The sequence below is a fragment of the Bos indicus x Bos taurus genome, chromosome 9, assembly GCF_003369695.1.
Source record: "Bos indicus x Bos taurus breed Angus x Brahman F1 hybrid chromosome 9, Bos_hybrid_MaternalHap_v2.0, whole genome shotgun sequence".
NCBI lineage: Eukaryota > Metazoa > Chordata > Mammalia > Artiodactyla > Bovidae > Bos > Bos indicus x Bos taurus.
Genome location: NC_040084.1, coordinates 13,256,200 through 13,278,049, shown reverse-complemented (window position 1 = coordinate 13,278,049; position 21,850 = coordinate 13,256,200). Strand labels below are relative to the sequence as shown.

The following is a 21,850-nucleotide window of genomic DNA, read 5'->3' as shown; positions in this document are numbered from 1 at the left end:
ATGAGTTTACCAGGAACTGGCAACTACTTACATAGGAATTATGTTTGTACTTACAACTATTTAGGGCTTCCCTGGTGGTTCAGACTGTAAAGAATCTGCCTGCAATACATAGACCTGGGTTTAATCTCTGGGTCAGGAAGATCCCCTGAAGAAGGGAATGGCTACCCACTCCAGTATTCTTGCCTGGAGAATTCCATGAACAGAGAAGCCTGATGGGCTCCAGTCCATGGGGTGGCAAAGAGTCAGACATTACTGAATGACTAACACTTTCACTACAACTAGAGCCACCAGGGAAGTCCATTTACATAGTATATACATAGTATTAGGTATTGTAAGTAGTTTAAAGGTGCTTTAACATACGTAAGGAAGGATATACATGGATTATACGCAAATATTATGCCATTTTATATAAGGACATCCCTAGATTTTTATATGGGGGCACCTGGAACCAATCCCCAGTGGACACTGAGGGACAAATACAATTATTTTCCATCAAGCAACCCTAGGGACATGAAAAAGTTTAACTGACTTGATGGTAACAGCATCAGAGTCTTGAAACAGATTAAGAACAGGCAAGAAGTTTGGGTGGCAGTGGTAGAGCCTAATCAGTAACATGGGGATAGAACTAACAAGGAAGAGCTGGGATTCTGAACAAGGACACAGGCTAGCACTGGACCCGCAGACGGGGCCTGAAACACAGAGCTGGGGCGGAGGAGGGGAAGGCAGCCTAGGGTCAGGAGTAATTCAGGAGTCAGGCACCTCCACTCCCACGGAAGTCATTCAACGCAGATGGGTTTGAACAAAAACTAGACTTTGTCCAATCTGAAGAAAAATGGGGACAAAGTGGCACTGTTTTGATTGAGACACTGAGGGCCTGTAGGCAACACCACTTCAGTGCCGGAAAAAAACAAAAAATACAGTGAAAGAGAAAAGACCTGGCTCCCCACCAGCAGCGGACTCCCGGAGGCCAATTTAGACTGAAACTTTTTGACTTCTCATAAACATTGAAAAAGGAGGTAATTTTGTTGAGTTATATTGTCTCTTTAAGGACGGTAGTAATAAACCCTTCTTTTTATAAATTCCCATCACCCACTTCTGGGTTCTTTGGTGTTGTTTTAATTTTCATCACAGGACTCAAACTTTTAGAGTGTGACCCTCTGAGTTCCAGGCATCTATATAAGGGGGCCCTTGGGTCACGTTACAATAGTATGGCAATAACTCTATTACCTGGAATAGGATGCTTAGTCTTTTGTGTTTGAAGGTCTAAACGAAGAAATAAAGAGGAAAAGGTAACTGGGTGACAGGTCCATAAGGTGACAGACGGTTGAACTCGTCCAGCTTGCATTCTGAGTCTTGGAAAAGCCTGCGTGCCCCTCTGACCAGAGAATAAGCCAGACGCCGAATGCTGTCGTTTCCCAGGGCACTGTCGTTCTGCATCAGCCTGCCACCTGCTGGTCATAACAATCGATGCAACATGTTACTGGTGTCTCCACACCATCCAAACAGTATGCTGCTGCTGCTGCTGCTGCTAAGTCGCTTCAGTTGTGTCCGCCTCTGTGCGACCCCACAGACGGCAGCCCACCAGGCTCCGCCGTCCCTGGGATTCTCCAGGCAAGAACACTGGAGTGGGTTGCATTTCTGTGCCTGGGAATAAATGCTTCCTGGGTCAAACCAAGGAGGAGAGAGAAGTAAACATTCCTGTAACAATATGACAATGACAAAACAATTACTGATAAAAACTCTTAGAAGAAAAAAAATTCTTAGAAGATAAGAACTATAACTCTTACATTTGTTCCATAATTAAGAGTCTACCTAACACAAGCGTTTTAATGTCACCTGCTTCAACATTTAGTGAAATGGACCATCAACAGCCTCCGCTTACACCACAGTTAGTCATGTGAAATGTGAGGAAGCACAGGAGGACGAGACCACAGGGATTTTAGGATTTCTACCCAGATGGCGGATAGCCTTGTATTCATCACTATAGACAACACCATGGACAAAAGAATTTCAATTTCTCTAACTGAAAATTGGAGGTGACCTCAGCTCAGTGCCAAAAATACCTTCCGCTTGAACTCCTAGAGAACAGACTCTCCAAGACCCAAAAGTAGGACTACGTCACTTATTCTATGCAGTTTCCATTATACTGAGAACTTTGCTGTGAAAAGAGGTTTCCATGGGTCAACACCACAATTCTCGGAGCAGACTTGAGGGATCTCCCAACGTCGGGTATCTCCAGAAGCAGCCAGCCACCCAGGCAGACCCTGGAGTAGTGTTGAGTAACAATATTGGGCCCAGGCTTTAAATCTGAAGTCCCATACATCAGGGATCCCCAACCTCTGGGATCTAATACCTGATGATCTGGGGTGGAGCTGATGTAATAATAATATGAATAAAGTACACAATAAATGTAGTGCATTTACATCACCCCAAAACCACCCTCCCAACCCAGTCTGTGGGAAACTATCTTCCATGAAACTGGTTCCTAGTGCCAAAAAGGTGGGGGACCGCTGTTGTACAGCAAAGCCATCTATCACAGGGACCTCTCATGGCCAATTCACAGCTTTACCTCTAGCATATATGCAGTCAAAAGGCATCATCAACTCAAAACTCCATGACATGGACTTCCCTGGTGGTCCAGTGGTTAAGAATCCACTTGCCAATGCAGGGGACATGGGTTCAATCCCTTGTCTGGGAGGATTCCACGTGCCGTGGGGAAACTGGACCCGTGCACCACAACTGCTGAGCCTGAATTCTAGAGCCCGTGTTCTGCCACGAGAGAAGCCACCACAGTGAGTAGTCCGAGCACTGCAGCTAGAGACTAGCCCCTGCTCACTAGAGAAAAGCCCACACAGCAACAAAGACCCAGCACAACCAAAAACAAATAAATAAATAAAATTATACAGAAAAATTGAGAGACCCCTTCTGTGTAGGAATGGGTCTGAACTGCACCACCAGCAGGTCTGCCTAGACTGAAGGACAGTTTCCATACAAATACTAGACATCTCGATAAAAATTCATCAATCCCCAAAAATATATATGACATGGGAACTTTAGTGATAACAATATACGTTATATTTTAAGCTCTTCACTAAAGGAAATCCTTATTTTTTTAAAGTAGTTTGTTGCTTCCAAACAGATAAGATGTATATTTTTTAAAAACTCAAAAAGTCTGCTTCTTAGGCTTCCCTGATGGTCCAGTGGTTGAGAATCTGCATGCCAATGCAGGGGACACAAGTTTGATACCTGCTCCAGAAAGACTGCAGATGCCATGGAGCAATTAAACCCATGCACCACGACTGAAGCCCATGAGCCTAGAGCCCGTGTTCCACAGCAAGAAGCCACCGCAATGAGAAGCTCACGCACAGCAACTAGAGAAAGCCCGCATGCAGCAACAAAGACCGAGCACAGCCAAAAATAAATAAATCTTAAAAAAAAAAGTTCTGCTTAATAACTCAATTTTCAATCTGTCTGTGCATCAGTCCATAGATCACCACAACACAGACAATACTTTCCACATTACCATTTAAAATGCAGAAATTAAAAAGTAATAAACTATAGAGTAGTAGAGCCTTCATTTAGAAAAAACTATTTGTCAAGAGAAATTATTGCTTCAAGGAACAGGAACTATCATGGCCAAGATATCAACTGTAAACAAGAAAGTAAGATGCTCTGATAGAACCCCCCTTGAACTGATTGTAAATCAGACATTTCCTTTGTGCTCTCATTATTCCTGAAGGGAGTCACAACACGGCTTCTCCAAAATGTATACTTAGCCTAAAGCAATTTTAGAAAGTTATATTTTCAACATCTTTTTTAATGTGCACTAAAAGTCTATTGAAAAGAACTAAAAAGACTTAACTCCACATTGGCCAGAGGTTTTTTTAACCCTATCAGTTATTGTGAAATCAGACAAATTTACAAAAAAGAGAAACAAATCTGTCATGTGAAATGTGTGAGGAATTCCAAAAGAACATAATGCCTGTCTATCCCTTGTAGGCAATATATTTTAAAATATTAAATTGAACTGTCAATAATATAAAATAGAGTATAATCTAGGCACAGTGGTAGAGAATCCACCTGCCAACACAGGAGATGCAAGAGACACAGGTATGATCCCTGGATCAGAAAGATCCCCTGGAGAAGGAAATGGCAACCTGCTCCGATATTCTTGCCTGGGAAATTCCATGGACAGAGGAGCCTGGCGGGCTACAGTCCCTGGGGTTGCAGAGTCAGACACGACTGAGCGACTAAGCACAGTAGTATCTTAAGGTCTTTCCATCCAGTAAGTTCTTACTTGTGTTTTCTCTTTCAAACATGAAGATGATACTAAACTTCTGTCAAAAAGCATGTACTTTACACATCATGAATCTGTCAGAATGTGAAAATTCTGCAAAATAAACGGCCTGGTTTCTTTAACAGGTAAATGGCATGGCAAGGGGAACAGAAAGGTATAAAGCTGTTACAGATTAAGAGACTTGGAATGCTCAACATCCTATGTCATTAAAGAGCTGCAAATCTAAACAACGAGACAGCACTACACACCTGTTAGAATGACTAAACTCCAGGACACTCTAGACACCACCAAATGCTGGGAAGGATGTGAAACAACTGGAACTCTTGTTTAGTGCTGGTGAGGATGCAGAATGGCACAGCCATTTTAGAGGGTCTTCTGTTGTTCAGTGCTTTCTTAGAAAACTAAATCACATCTTACCATGTGATCCAACAGTCATGCTCTGAGTTATTTACCCAAATGAGTGGAAAACTTAAGTCCACAAAAAAAAACCTGCATGTAATAATATACAGCAGCTTTATGCATAATTACCAAAACTTGGAAGCAAGATGTCCAAGATGTCCCTCAATAGGTAAATGGATAAACAAAGCCATACAATGCAATGGTATTCACCAATACAAAGAAACCCATTATCAAGTCATAGAAAGACATGAAGGAACCTTAAATGTGTGAATGCTTATTGCTAAGTGAAAGTAGCCAGGATGAAGAGGCTGCATACTATATGATTCCAACTATATGAAAAAGGAAAAATTCTAGAAACAATAAAAAGACCACTGGTTACCACGACTTGGGAGAGAGCAGGGAGGAAGTGATGTATAGAGCACAAGGGATTTTCAGGGCAGAGAAATTATTCTACATGATACTGTAATGGTGGATATATGATATTATACATTTGGCAAAACCCATAGACCTGCACAGTAGTAAGAGTGAGCCCTAAGGTAGACTATGAACTTTAGTTAATACTAATACTTCATTATTGGCTCATCAATTATAACAAATGTACCACATCAATGCACCAGTGCAAGATGTTAATAATAGGGGAAACTGGGCATGAGGGGAGGAAGTAAGGGAATTGTCTATGAATTCTGTTCAATTTTTCTGTAAACCTAAAAATGCTCTAAGGAATAAAATCTGTTAACTTTTTAAATAAGAGAAACAACAAATTTTTATTTTTTAAGTTAATTAACTTTAATTTTTTAAATTAAGTATAGTTGATTTACAATACGGCGTTAGTTTCAGATATACAACATACTGATTCAATTTTTTTGTAAATGTATTTCATTATCCTGCTGCTGCTGCTGCTAAGTCGCTTCAGTTGTGTCCGACTCTGTGCGACCCCATAGACGGCAACCAGGCTCCCCCATCCCTGGGATTCTCCAGGCAAGAATTCTGGAGTGGGTTGCCATTTCTTCCTCTAATGCATGAAAGTGAAAAGTGAAAGTGAAGTTGCTCAGTTGTGTCTGACTTGTAGCGACCCCATGGACTGAAGCCCACCAGGCTCCTCCATCCATGGGATTTTCCAGGCAAGAGCACTGGAGTGGGGTGCCATAGGTTATTACAAAATATTGGGTATAATTCCCTGTGCTACAAACAGTAAATCTTTGATGCTTATCTATTTTATGTATAGTAGCTTGTATCTATCAATCTCATCCTCCTAATTTGTGCCTCCCCATCTCTCCATCCCCATCCTATTTGGTAGCCATAAGTTTGTTCTTTATGTCTATGAGTCCGTTTCTGTTTTGTCTATAGATTCATTTGTGTTATTTTTAATATTATTGAATAATATTTTGTATCATTTTTCTATTCCACATATAATTCATGTCATACAGTATTTGTCTTTCTCTGACTTATTTCACTAAGCATGATGTTATCTGGGTCCATCCCTGTTGCCGCAAATGGCAATATTTCATTCCTTCTTTTGGCTGAGTAATATTCCATTTTATCCATTTTATATATATTAAATGTTGATGGGCACTTGGGTTGCTTCCATGTCTTGGCTATTGCAAATAGTGCTGCTCTGAACTCTGGGGCGCATGTATCTTTTCTAAATAGATCTTTTGTTTTCCAGATATATACCCAGGACTGGAAATGCTGGATCATATGGTAGCTCTATTTTTAGCTTTTTAAGGAAATTCCATACTGTTTTCCATACTGTCTGCACAAATTACATTCCCACCAACAGTGTACAAGTATTCCTTTTTCTTCACACCCTCTCCAGCATTTATTATTTGTAGACTTTTTTGTTGTTGGCTGCACTGCATGGTTTGCAGGATCTTAATTCCCCAACCAGGGATTGAACTCGGGCCTTCAGTAGTGAGAACTTGGAGACCTAACCCCTGGACCACCAGGGAAGTTCCATTTTATTTACAGACTTTACTAAAATTAATTTTTATTGGAGTATAGTTGATTTAAAATGTGTTCATTTCTGCTGTATATCAAAGTGAATAGTTATATATATACATATATCCCCCCTTTTTTAGATTCTATTCCCATGTAGGTCATTACAGAGTGTTGAGTAGACTTCCTTGTGCTATACAGTAGGTTTTATTAGTTAACTATCTTACATATAATAGTGTGTGTATGTTAGTCTCAGTCTCCCAATTTATCCCTCCCCCCACGTCCCCCCTTCGTAACTATAAGTTTGTTTCCTACATCTGTGACTCTATTTCTGATTGCAAATAGGTTCATTTGTATCATTTTTTTTAGATTTTACATATAAGTGATATCATATGATAATTTTCTTTGTTTGACTTACTTCACTCAGTATGACAATCTCTAGGTCCATCCATGTTTCTGAAACAACATGGCATTGTTTCTTTTTTTTTTCCAATTAAAAAAAAATTTAGTGTGGCTTACAGGATATTAGTTCCCATCCAGGGATTGAACTTGGGCCCAAGGCTCTGAAATCACAGAGTCCTAACCACTGGACCACCAGGGAAGTCTTATAGTATTTGTTGATTTTTTGATGATAGCCATACTAATTAGTGTGAGGTGACTGATACCTCACTGTGGTTTTGATTTGCATTTCTCTAATCCAACCAGTCCATTCTAAAGGGATCAGCCCCAGGTGTTCTTTGGAAGGAATGATGCTAAAGCTGAAACTCCAGTACTTTGGCCACCTCATGGGAAGAGTTGACTCATTGGAAAAGACTCTGATGCTGGGAGGAATTGGGGGCAGGAGGAGAAGGGGACGACAGAGGATGAGATGGCTGGATGGCATCACTGACTCGATGGATGTGAGTCTGAGTGAACTCCGGGAGTTGGTGATGGACAGGGAGGCCTGGCGTGCTGCGATTCATGGGGTTGCAAAGAGTGGGACACGACTGAGCGACTGAACTGAACTGAACTGAACTGAATAACTAATAATAGTGAGCATATTTTAATATGTCTATTAGCCATCTCTATATCTTCTTTGGGGAAAATGTGTATTTAGATCTTCTGCCTGTTGTTCTGATTGAGTTGTTTTTTGATACTGAGTTGTATGAGTTCTTTTATATTCTGGATCTTAACCCATTGTCTATTGTGTCGTCTGCAAATACTTTCCCCCATTCCATAGGTTATTTCATTTTGTTGATGGTTTCCTTTGCTACAAAAAGCCTTTTAACTTTTATTAGGTCCCATTTGTTTGTCTTTCCTTTTCTTTTTTTTTTTTGCCTTGGGAAACTCATTCAGAAAAATATTGCTACAATTTATGTCAAAGAGTATTCTGCCCAAGTTCTCTTCTAGGAATTTAATGGTGTCATGTCTTACATTTAGGTCTTTAAACAAGTTTGTGTTCATTTTTGTGTATGGTATGAGGTTGTGTTCTAATTTCATTGATTTCCATGTAGCTGTCCAGCTTTCCCAGTACCACTAATTAAAGAGGCTGTCTTTTCTCCATTGTATATTCTTGGCTCCTTTATCATAGATTAATTGACCATAGGTGTGTGGGTTTATTTCTGGGCTCTGTATTCTAATCCACTGATCTATGAATAAAACCAATTTTTAATTGAACTTATTCAGTAAAAAGACATCTTTGAGACAACTGGGAGAATTTTAATATGAATAAGTATTAGATGATATTATAATTGGAATATTATGCTTTGGGGCTTCCCAGGTGGCACTAGTAGTAAAGAACCCACCTGCCAATGCAGGAGACATAAGAGATGCAGGTTCAATCCCTGATTCAGAAAGATCCCCTGGAGGAGGGCATGGCAACCCACTCTAGTATTCTTGCCTGGAGAATCCCAAGGATAGAGGAGCCTGGCGGGCTACAGTCCATAAGGTTGCAAAGAGTCAGACATGACTGAAGCGACTTAGCATGCATGCATTGTAATTTTAGTGTAATAATGGCACCATCATTTTTAATCTTTTACCTGAAATGTAGGAAATGATGTCTGATAATTGGTTTTAAATAGTCTGGTGATGGTTATGGAGGAATGGGGGACAGGGAGACACAAGTTAGTTGAATGGGAGATAGATGAAACAAACTTGGCAAAATACTGATAATCATCAGAATCAAATTACTTGTCAATAGTAGTTTATTGGGAGAAGGCGATGGCACCCCACTCCAGTACTCTTGCCTGGCAAATCCCATGGACAGAGGAGCCTGGTAGGCTGCCGTCTATGGGGTCACAGAGAGTCAGACACGACTGAGGTGACTTAGCAGCAGCAGCAGCAGTAGTTTATTATTCTATTCTCTCCACATTCATGCATTTTGAAATTTTTCATAATGGAAAGTTTATGCTAAGGCACATATTTTGAAATGTTTTTTAAGGATTGTGCTGATCTGTTTCCCTCACGTTGTCATTCAGTCGCTAAGTCATGACCGACTCCTTGTGACCCCATGGACTGAAGCACTCCAGGTTCCCATGTCCTTCACTGTCTCCTACAGTTTTGAGTCAGTGATACTATCTAACCATCTCATCCTCTGCCTCCAACCTCTCCTCTGCCTTCAACCTTTCCCAGCATGACTAAAGGGCATAACAAAGCAGATTAGAACGTAGGCTGGGTTTTCACTTAGGACCACCTACTGCACAGCAATAGGAGGGGGACTGTGGGGGGATGACTGGGTCTTAGGTAGTAACTGGAATTTCTTTTCAAGTTTAATGTATTGACAGTCTAATCCAAAAGTAAAGTAATTTCCTTAACCTGCATCATAGCATTCAATGTATACATTCCCTTGCCTAAGCAATCAGAAAAAAGCCAACAATGACTCTTAGACACAACTGAAGCTATCATTGAAAATCCCTTCCAAACTTCACAAAGGTAGGGTAGCATTCATTTCTTTAAATCTGTATCAAAACATTTAATTAACTCAAGCCTAAGTAGGGGCTTCCCCGGTGGCTCAGTGGTAAAGAAGTGCCTGCCTCAGATCAAAGTCCTCCCCATGGCCCTACCTTGTAGCCCCAGTAAAAGACAGAGTCTTCCTTACCAGGTCACTCATGCTCTTCTCCATGAAAATGGATGTGTGGGGTCCACCTCTGCTGACATCACTGTGGCTAAGCTGTCAGCGTGGCTACATGACAGATAGTAGTGTGACAATCCAGCAGTAGACTACTGAGATTTTTTTTTCCTGAATAAACACAAATTAATGAAAAAGATATTGCAAGTTTTAACAGATTAAATACCTTTTCAAAATACTTTAGGAATTTTTCCTTGTAAAACTCTATGAAGAACCAATTCTTCACTCCTGTACACAATTTTGTTATTTTATAGACACATCTTGTGTGTTAAAACCGTGACCTAGTTTGACTGCTTTCCTTTATATGTCATGATGCTACCACATTAGCATTATTAACTCTATGTCTTGTTGTTGGTTTTTATTTGAGTTGAAGGGGTTAATCAATCATGAAAACTCTGAGTTTCGGTTTTGCCTTGGCTGTTGTTATTGTTTGAATTTTGTTCTTTGGTGCTTGTTTGTTTAAACAAAAAGAGGTCTAATGATAGAGACTGGAATCGTTTCATCAACTGATGTAATCAGTTCTGATGAATTTTCTTTTAATAGAAAGGATTAAATATAAGATTCTGATTTACTAGCATTATAGCTAGTGATTTGTAAGATCGGGATTTTTATTCCTGAGATACTCAATTAAAAGATAATCTCAACATAACTGCATTTTTCTTTTTACTTAAATTACTGGTACAGAAAACAAGTATAAATGTGTCCTATTAAAAAAAATAGCTAAATTTGGAAGTCTACATCTTTCATGAATACTGGGAATTGCTGATTTTTTAATTGATTTTTAATCGGAGGATAACTGCTTTATAATGTTGTATTGACTTCTGCCATAGAACAACATATCAGCCGTAAGTATACATATACCAACCCCACATCACCCCTCTAGGTCATCACAGAGCTCTCAGCTGAGCTCCCTGTGTTAAACAGCAAGTTCCCACCAGCTGTCTACTTTACATATGGTAATAAATGTCTCAGTGTACAAATTCAGAAAGCTTAACAAATTGGAAGCCAGATAAATAACGAATCCACACTTAGATGCATAATAGTGAACCAAAAGAGAACAGTCAAAAACAAGTTACTAAAAGCAACTAGAAGGAAAAGACAGATTAACTAAAAAGGGATATCATTTAGTCAGACACCAGACTAATTAATGACCAAAAAAAAGGGGGAAATATGCTCAATTTCCTAAGAGGAAATATTCATCGATTTTTGACTTGTAAAATATCAAACTGTAATTCAACAGTAAAGAAGATAGAGGTTAAAAAAAATACCTAAAAAATGAAAATTCAGCTATTCCTCTACAAAAGGGTTAATCATAGCCCTTTTTTAAAAAGTAGCAAACTCACGTGTCATCTTAAATATGACTGAATTTATATAACCTTTTATATAAGTTTATATAAGGAAAAATAAGGTGCTATTGTGTTCATTGGCAGGTTATAGGGATACCTAGAGCCGGACATCCTGGAATGTGAAGTCAGGTGGACCTTAGGAAGCATCACTACAAACAAAGCTAGTGGAGGTGATGGAATTCCAGTTGAGCTATTTCAAACCCTGAAAGATGATGCTGTGAAAGTGCTGCACTCAATATGCCAGCAAATTTGGAAAACTCAGCAGTGGCCAAAGGACTGAAAAAAGGTCAGTTTTCATTCCAATCCCAAAGAAAGGCAATGCCAAAGAATGCTCAAACTACTGCACAGTTGCACTCATCTCACACGCTAGTAAAGTAATGCTTAAAATTCTTCAAGCCAGGCTACAGCAAGATGTGAACTGTGAAATTCCAGATGTTCAAGCTGGTTTAAAAAAGGCAGAGGAACCAGAGATCAAATTGCCAACATCTGCAGGATTATGGAAAAAGCAAGAAAGTTCCAGAAAAACATCTATTTCTGCTTTATTGACTATGCCAAAACCTTTGACTGTGTGGATCGCAGTAAACTGTGGAAAATTCTGAAAGAGATGGGAATACCAGACCACCTGACCTGCCTCTTGAGAAACCTGTATGCAGGTCAGGAAGCAACAGTTAGAACTGGACATGGAACAACAGACTGGTTCCAAATAGGAAAAGAAGTACGTCAAGGCTATATATTGTCACCCCGCTTATTTAACTTCTATGCAGAGTACATCATGAGAAACGCTGGGCTGGAGGAAGCACAAGCTGGAATCAAGATTGCCGGGAGAAATATCAATAACTTCAGATATGCAGATGACACCACCCTTATGGCAGAAGTGAAGAAGAACTAAAGAGCCTCTTGATGAAAGCGAAAGAAGAGAGTGAAAAAGTTGGCTTAAAGCTCAACATTCAGAAAACTAAGATCATAGCATCCAGTCCCATCACTTCATGGCAAATAGATAGAGAGACAGTGGAAACAGTGGCTGAGTTTATTTTTCTGGGCTCCAAAATCACTACAGATGGTGATTGCAGCCATGAAATTAAAAGACGCTTGCTCCTTGGAAGGAAAGTTATGACCAACCTAGATAGCATATTAAAAAGCAGAGACATTACTTTGCCAACAAGGTCTATCTAGTCAAGGTTATGGTTTTTCCATTCGTCATGTATGGATGTGAGAATTGGACTATAAAAAAAGTTGAGCACCAAAGAACTGATGCTTTTGAACTGTGGTGTTGGAGAAGACTTTTGAGAGTCCCTTGGACTGCAAGGAGATTCAACCAGTCCATCCTAAAGGAGATCAGTCCTGGATGTTCATTGGAGGGACTGATGTTAAAGCTGAAATTCCAATACTTTGGCCACCTGATGCGGAGAGCTGACTCATTTGAAAAGACCCTGATGCTGGGAAAGATTGAGGGCAGGAGGAGAAGGGAATGACAGAGGATGAGATGGTTGGATGGCATCACTGACTCGATGAACATGGGTTTGGGTGGACTCCGGGAGTTGGTGATGGACAGGGAGGCCTGGCGTGCTGCAGTTCATGGGGTCGCAAAGAGTCGGACACGAGTGACCTACTGAACTGATCTGACAACTTTTTAATATCCAGATCTCATTTTCTCAGATTATTTTTCCTGTTATAAAGTAACAATTAGTTTCTAATCCAGTATATCCTTCATTAATCAGAAAATATGAATGTATATGTGCAGAGAATTCTGACCAAAAAGGATTATCAGGAAGAGCTGATTCAACAGCACTGTGGTTTCACACACTAGTTAAAAGAACAAATTTGAACCTTAATCTTCTAATCTGCCTGAGTCATTCAATTTTAAGTTGCTTTACATGCACTTTCAGCTTATTTCTGAAGGTCATTCTGTTTCTTGTGGTTCTTATGTGATTTTCCCAGCTGATTCACTATCTGCTTCACTGATAATTCACATTTGCAAAAATTGACTTATTTTAAATTCCCTAAAGTCAAAGAGATAAAACCAGAACATATCTTCTAAATTTTTCAGTGTATTTAAATGTTACATATCAGTCTTTTCCAGGATTTTCCCAGAGGCAAAATTACTTATGTCTCTTTTTCAAGTGACAGCTTTTTCAGCATCCATATAGCAAATAAAAGAAAGGAAACTGACAAAGAAAATGTCATATAATTTGTAGTCAACAACTAACTTCACATATTATATACCTATCACTGAAATGACTTCCAAGAGTAAGCAAAATTGTACTCAAAAGTTTTAAGATGCAAAGATAATGAAGGAGGTGTTGAAAATCAAGAAAATTATGAAGAAGCACCACCATCCTAGGGGCTCTGAATTCTAGAAAAGGCAATAAACCTAAATTGCCATAGTGCCTCTCACTGACCTTGGACAATTTACTTCATTCAATTGTCATGCATTAGTTCCTCTCTTTTAAATGGTTATAATAACCATGTATCTGTGGGTATATTACAATAATTACCCAATTGCTATGTTAGGTTGTAAAGCACTAAGAAAATTTAAACCCTGCTATAAAAATAATTGAGCGTATGCTGTCAGGTAAACATGACAAAAAACTGTTCACATTTACCTGCCTTACTTTGTTTACATTTTGATCATTGTCTGAGAACATCTGTCAGTACAGCTGCATGAAGGAAACAGGATATGGGAAAATATGTCCAGACTGTTCATTTTTTAAATTCCTTTCTAAAAATATGATCAATCGTCCTCTGGAATACATTAATCATATACCACTGGTTCTCTAGAAAATATACATTTAAAAAAGTCCTCTAATTCATAATTGTTAGAGAAATATTTGTACTTCCCTTGCACAGTAATTAAGAAATATTTTCTCCAAGGTACATTTTATTTATAGACTCCTTAGAGGCAAAAATCATGTTTATTCATCCATATGCTTTATAGCAATCAGGTCGGGCCCTTGGCACAATATGAGGTTCCATAAATATTTCTTAAGTTGTTCTGTCTGCTGAGAGCTGAAATGGAAGATAAGTAAGTCAAGGTTCCTATCCTCAAGGAATGACTCACACACTATAAACAGCCTTAGTTATAGCACAATGTGTTAATATAAATGTATGAACAATACATACGAGAGCATGAGAAAGGGAGAGGTGGCCAAGAGACCTTTAAAGAAATGTGACATTTTAGTCCACAAACAAATAAGAACTCACCATGCACAAAAGAAGTAGACAAAGAAAACATGATGTGGAGTCCAATGTGTACAGCACCCAGAGGTGCAGAAGTGGTGGAAGGTGGAAGGAAAATGGGGCCCGTCAGTAACGGTCTTGTGTTCTCGACCAAAGTATTTAGATTTTATCTTCTAAACAATAGTCTCCAAAGTGGGGGGCACTCACTGCAGAGCATATGCAAACTGATTCAGGGAAAAATCAAAACATCTATTTATATTTTCTCATTTCCTTTTTAATTTTGAGTGTTCATTGAGTATATATATATATATATTCATGTGTCATTTCAAATAAAAATACACAAATTGGGTCCATATTCAGAATTTTCATTGACGTAGTACACAACCAAAAGATGTGAAGACCCAGGCAATAGGTTATCATGAAGGGGTTTTTTAAAGGAGTAATAGTATCAGACCTGTATTATGTAGAGAGAGCATTAAGGTACATGCAGATGATACTGTAACAGGGAAAAGGAGAAATTTTTTTTCCAGCTTTGTTGAAATATTGACATATATGTAAGCTTAAGGTGTACAGCAAGCCTCAGCAAGACTGAGTGACTGAACTGAAAGTGTACAGTGTGATGATTTAACACATGTATATATTATAAAATGATTTCACAAGGTTAGTTAACATCTCCAAACCCTCACATAATTGCCTCTCTGTGTATGTACTGATAACATTTAAGATTTATTCTCTTAACTTTCAAGTATACAGTACAGTACTGTTAGTTATAGTCACCATGACATACATTAGATCTCTTGAACTTATTTATCTTGTAACTGGGAGTTTGTACCCTTTGACTGACATCTCTCCATTTTCCTCACCCCACCGCCAGCCCTTGGCAACCACCAATCTACTCTCTATTTTCAAGTTCAGCTTTTAAATTTCAAATATAAGTGAAAAAATACAATATTTGTCTTTCTCTGTCTGACTTACCTCACCTAGCATGTCCTCAAGGTCCATCTATGTTCTCACAAAAGGCAAAATTTCCTTTTCTATATATCTGAATACTATGCCATTATATTTCCTTTATCCATTCATTTGTTGATGGACACTTAGGTTGTTTCCATGTCTTGGCTATTGTGAATAATCCTGCAGTAAACATGGGAGTGCAAACTTTTCTTTAAGACCCTGACTTCCTAAAGATATATATATATATATACACATACATCCAAAAGTGGAATTGCTGGATCATATGGTAGTTCTAGTTCTAACTTTTTAAGGAATCTCCACACTATTTTCCCTAGTGGATGCAGCAATTTACACTCACATCAACAGCTTTGCCAACATCTGTTATCTTGTCTTTTTGACAACAGAATTTCTAACAGGTATGAAGTGACACCTAGTGATTTTGATTTGCATTTCCCTGTAATTAGTGATGTTGAGCATCTTTTCATGTATCTATATATGTCTTCTGTGGAAAAAAATCCACACAAATCCTTTACCCATTTTTTAATCAGACTGTTTGGTTTTATGCTACTGAGTTGAATGAGTTCTTTCACTTATTATGGATATTAACCCCTTATCAAATAGGTTGTTTGCAAATCTTTTCTCCCACTCTTTTTATTTTGCTGACTGTATCTTTTGCTGTACAGAAGCTTTTTATTTTAATGTAGCTCCACCTGTTTATTTTTTATGTTGTTGCTTATACTTTGGGTGTCATATCCAAAATATCATTGCCAAGACCAATGTGAAAGAGCTCTTTTCCTATGTTCTCTTCTAAGGGGTTTTACAGTGTCAGGTCTCACATTTAAGTCTCTAATGCATTTTGAGTTAATTTGTGTAAATGATGTAAGATAGGGGTCCAATTTCACTCTTCTGCATATAGTTATCCAGTTTTTACAACATCAGTTTTGAAATGGCTATCCTTGACCCATTGACTATTACTGACACCCTTGTCAAATATTAGTTGACCTTATAAGTGGGGGTTTATTTCTGGGCTCTCAATTCTGTTCCATAGGTCTATGTCTTCATTTTTATGCCAGTACCATACTGTTTTGAGCACTATAGTTTTGTAATAAAGTTTGAAATCAAGAATTGTGATGCCAGAAAAGAAGTATTATAAGAAAAATCAATATTCTTAGAATAGAGAGAAATCTTATACTCAATAGAAATTCTCCTACAAATCCTATCTTTTTAAAATATTTTAACACTCCTCCTTGAATAATTACATTAGGTCATTGTTTGAAGTCAGGCTGATTGGAACTACCTAAAGTTTTAGTGTCTCTCCTTTGCAAAAATCTATTGTCTGGGCAAGTATTTGGCCTAACACTCTGTATAAGTTACAAAGATAATTTGAGAAAAAAATGATCAGTGGAACTGAACTTCACAGAATTCTATGAGGAAAAGATCTCCAAAATGCTGGAATATATAATAATGTGATACAATTTAAAGAAAATAGTTGCTAAATCCTAGAGATTCAAAACCATAAAATGACAAAGAATTCTGAAATTAACCCAAAGAAATAAACTCTCAGATGATTAACTGTCACGTGTGGCAAAATAATAATAATTAAGACATTGAATAAAGTATCTCAATAACCATTATAGCTTGATAATCATCACTTGTGTTTATAATTAATTATTTTAGAGGAAAACCTGGAATAAAGGATGATTTTCTAAGGTGACATGTTCATCCAAAAATTCCTTTACAAGTTTTACTATTTCTAAATTTAGTGGTTCCAATATTTGTCTCTCCATTGAGTTTTTACACCCTATATACACATATCTATTTGAAATTTCACCTTGGTAGTTTCACCAAGGCCAACATGGCAAAGCACTGTGAAATACGATAAGCACAGTGAAAGAACCAGAGTTACAAACTTCTCAGCTCACAAAGATAAATGAGACATGATGCCAGTTCCTAGGACACCAACAGTTACAGAAAGGAACTGAAACAGCTGCACAGTCAGATACTATCCATATAATTCTGGACAGAAAGTGATTTGTATTTTGAAAGAGGTATAATAAAAATCAAATTGGAGCTTCTGTGCACTGTTAGTGGGAATGTAAATTGATGCAGTATGGAGGTTCCTTAAAAAACTAAAAATAGAGCTACCATATGACCCAGCAATCCCATTCCTCAGAATATATCTGGGGAAAACCATAATTTTAAAAGATACAAGCACCCCAATATTCATAGCAGCACTATTAAGAATAGTCAAGACATGCTACTGCTACTGCTAAGTCACTTCAGTCGTGTCCGACTCTGTGCGACCCCATAGACGGCAGCCCACCAGGCTCCCCCGTCCCTGGGATTCTCCAGGCAAGAACACTGGAGTGGGTTGCCATTTCCTTTTCCAATGCATGAAGGTGAAAAGAGAAAGTGAAGTTGCTCAGTCGTGTCTGACTCTTAGCAACCCCATGGACTGCAGCCCACCAGCCTCCTCCATCCATGGGATTTTCCAGGCAAGAATATTGGAGTGGGGTGCCATTGCCTTCTCGGAGTCAAGACATAGAAGCAATCTAAATGTCCATCGGCATTGGAATATTACTCAGCCATTAAAAAGAATGAAATAATGCCATTTGCAGCAATGTGGGTGGACCTAGAGAATGTCATACTGAATGAAGTAAGTCAGGGAAGGAAAGATATTGTATGACATCCCTTATATGTGTGTGCATGCTCAGCTGCTTCAGTCGTGTCTGATTCTTGGTGACTCTATGGACTATAGCTCGCCAGGCTCCTCTGTCATGGGACTCTCCAGGCAAGAATACTGGAGTGGGTTGCCATGCCCTCCTCTGGGGGATCTTCCCACCCCAGGGATCAAATCTGCATCTCCTTTGTCTCCTGCATTGCAGGGGGAATCTTTACCCACTGAGCCACCTAGGAATCCCACATATGTAAAATCTAAAAAGAAACAATACAAACGAACTTATGTATAAAACAGACTTACAGACTTAGAGAACAAACTTAATAGTTTCCAGGGAGGGAAGATGGGAGGACGAGATAGGGAGTTTGGGATGGACATGTACACAGTGTTATACTAAAAATGGATAACCAACAAAGAACTACTGTATATAGCACATGGAACTCTGCTCAGTGGTAATGTGGGAGCCTGGATAGAAGAGAAGTTTGGAAGAGAATGGACACCTGTATATGTATGGCTGAGCCCCTTTGCCTTTTACCTGAAACTGTCACAACATTGTTAATCATCTGTACTCCAATACAAAACAAAAAGTTAAAAAAAAAAAGATGTGGTACATATATACAAAGGAACATTAGCCAGCTATAAAAAAAGAATGAAATAAAGCCATTTGCAGCAACATGGATAGATCTAGAGATAATCATACTAAGTGAAGTAAGTTAGAAAGAGAAAGACAAATGTTATATGATATCACTTATATGTGGAATCTAAAATATGACACCAAGGAACTTATTTATAAAACAGAAACAGACTACCAGACATAGACAAAAAAATTTATGGTTACCAAAGGGGAAAGGGAATGGGAGAGGGATAAACTGGGAGTTTGGGACTAGCAGATACAAGCTAATATACATAAAATAGGTAAGCAATAAAGTCTTACTGTATAGCACAGGTAACTATACTCAATATCCTGTAATAAGCCATAGTGGAAAAGGATATAAAAAAGAATATATATATATGTGTGTATGTGTGTGTGTGTGTGTGTGTATAACTGAATCACTTTGCTGTACACCAGAAAATAACATGACACGTGAATAAACTACATTTCAAAATATATAAATAAGGGAGTTCCTAAGATGGGTAAGTTCATTTTCTAAAATGAATTTAACAATAAACATGATAATAGCTACCATATATTGAGACTTACTACCATCATGTAGTGCTTCCCTGGTGGCAGTAAAGAATCCACCTGCCAGTGCAGGAGCCACAGGAGACACGGGTTCAGTCTCTGAGTAGGGAAGATGCTCTGGAGAAGGAAATGGCAGCCCAGTCCAGCATTCTTGCCTGGGAAATCCCATGGACAGGGAGCCTGGTGGGCTACAACCCATGAGGTAGCAAAAGAGTTGGACATGACTTGGTGACTAAACAACAACCCATCCTATACCATGACTTGCATGCATTATCTTATTTATTTCTCATAATAACAAAATGAGTTGTTTAACAATTATAGTTGTTTCTATTATTATCTCCATTTTACAGAGGAAGAAAACAGCTAGTCTTTTGAACTAGGCACTGATCAGAAGACATTCTTTTTCCATGCAAAGACAGAATTTGGGGAAAAAGTAAGCCCTCACATGGTCTACAACTGTGCTGTCCAAAATGGCAGCCCAAGCCACATGCGGTTATCAAACATTTGAAATGTGACCAGTCTTAATAAAGATGTGCTGTAAGTGTAATATACACACCACATTTTGAAGATTTAGAACTGAAAAAAAGGATGTAACATATCTCATTAAGTGGTTTCTGGTTTTGATGTGGATCATTTTTAAAGTCTTTTCTGAATTTGTCACAATATTGTTTCTGTATTATGTTTTGGTGTTTTGGTCCAGAGTCATGTGGGGAGTCATGTGTGATCTTAGCTTCCTAACCAAGAAGCTAAAGAAACCCCCAGCCCCTGCGTTGAAAGGCAAAATCCTAACCACTGAACTACTAGGGAAGTCCCTCAGTAAGTGTTTTATACTGATTAGATATTGAATTTGCAAAAAGTTTGATAGATTTGACTAAATAATATATATTATAAAATAATTTCATCTTGTTTTACTTTTTTGCTTCTTAAGTTTTTAATGTAGCTTCTAGAAAATGTTAAATTACATATATGTCATGCATAATATTTCTACTGAACAGCACTGGTTGAGAGTACTGGTAAAGGAAGGAATTACCAATCAAAAATAAATAAATAACCTCAACAACAATCTTTTATGGCAGTGAGCAGGAATTGAATGCCAGATACAAGGAAGTAAAAGGTGTTACTTCATACTTAAAATATATATATATATATATATTCTCTTGGGAAGATTATAAAAGGAAACAAAAACAAAAGTACCTCCTCTGGGCCTGGAATCAGTGACAACAGAGTAGCAAGAAGTACACCCAGCACCCACCCTGGTTGCTAACATCACTGCCCTTGGAGAAATGGCAGGAGCGGAGACTATTCAGGATGAGCTGCAATAGCTTGTAATACCAGAAACTAAGGTAGTGCTCAAAAAATACACGGCAGGGACATATAAAAGGGGTACAGGAGCCAACTGAGAGGAGCACTCAAGTTACCAAAGCTGGAACAATCTGAGCAATGAAATGAATGACAAAGCGCTGGATTATAACCCAAAGGATAAAAAGCCATGAGTCCACATTAACATAAATAAATGACTGAATAAACAAATATATGGGGGTGGGGGAGGGATAGATTAGAAGTCTGGGATTGACATGTACACGCTGTTATATTTAAAACAGATAACCATGGGAGTTACCTGGCGGTCCAGTGGTTAGTTAGGATTCCTCGCTTTCACTGCCTTGGCCCAAATTCAATCCCTGGTTGGGAAACTCAGATTCCACCAGCAGTGCAGCGCAGCTTAGAAAAAAAAAAAATGAACAAGGTCCTACTGTCTAGCACAGGGAACTCTCAGTACACTAGAATAACCTAAATGGGGAAAGAATTTGAAAAAGAATGATGCATGTACATGTATAACTGAATCACTCTGCTGCACACATGAAACTAACCCAACATTGGCAATCAACAATACTCCCATGTAAAGTAAAAAATTTTAATAAATATGAGTCTCAAATTTTAGATATATATATATACATATAATAAATCAGGGAGAACAGACACATTTCCAAACAAAAGAATTCTGTCCTTCAAAGAGAGGAAGCATAAAGTACCTACCCCTCAAGTACAGGCTGCACATACTGAGAGAAAGGATGGAATGGGAGGGGGAAAAAGAGGAATTTGACACAAGGAAAAACCTGACAAACACCACCTCAAGCATGTGATGAAGTGTAATACCACCAGTGATAACCATTAATGATGAGCTATGCTGACAGCACATTCTCTTGAAATTATGTGATGACGATGGCAATTTACCTCTGCAGTCTTTCTTCAAAACCCATAACTCCAGTTTAATTACAATAAAAGCATCCAACAAACCCAAATTGAGAGCCTTTCTACAAATTCTACCAGTACTCAACAAAACTTTCAAGGTCAGCAAAAACAAGCAAAGTCTGAGAAACTGTCAAGTCTAGAGGAGTCCCATGAGATACAATGATTAAATATAATGTGGCATTTTGGATGGAATCCTAGGACAGAATAAGAATATTAGGTAAAAGCTAAATAAATCTGAATATGAAGTATGAACTCCCATTAACAACAACCTATCAATGGCTAATTAGATGTTATCAATGTATCATACCAACCTAAGATATCAGCTATATGTCAAACAAGACAAATGGTATGCAAAACTCTCTGGATTATCTCCACAACTTTTCTTTAAACTTAAAACTTCTAAAATAAAAAGGGTAGGGTTTTGCATTTTTTTAAAGGACCTCTTGTGGTTTGAAAACTTTCAAGTTTTTGTTGGAATCTTTCTGGTTCAAGTCCTTTATAACCTTGCTATTCAAAGTGTAGCCACCTG

The 21,850-nt window shown here is 38.3% G+C and overlaps 1 long non-coding RNA gene across 1 annotated transcript; it reads right to left on the bottom strand.

Annotated features, from left to right (window-relative positions):
• Positions 1 to 1,568: 1,568 nt before the first annotated feature.
• On the bottom strand, positions 1,569 to 20,800 carry LOC113898088. The gene is made up of 3 exons (XR_003512518.1): positions 20,690 to 20,800; positions 9,708 to 9,848; positions 1,569 to 1,698 (listed from the first exon to the last, which is right to left on the bottom strand). It is a non-coding gene; the product is annotated as an uncharacterized LOC113898088 (long non-coding RNA).
• Positions 20,801 to 21,850: the final 1,050 nt, after the last annotated feature.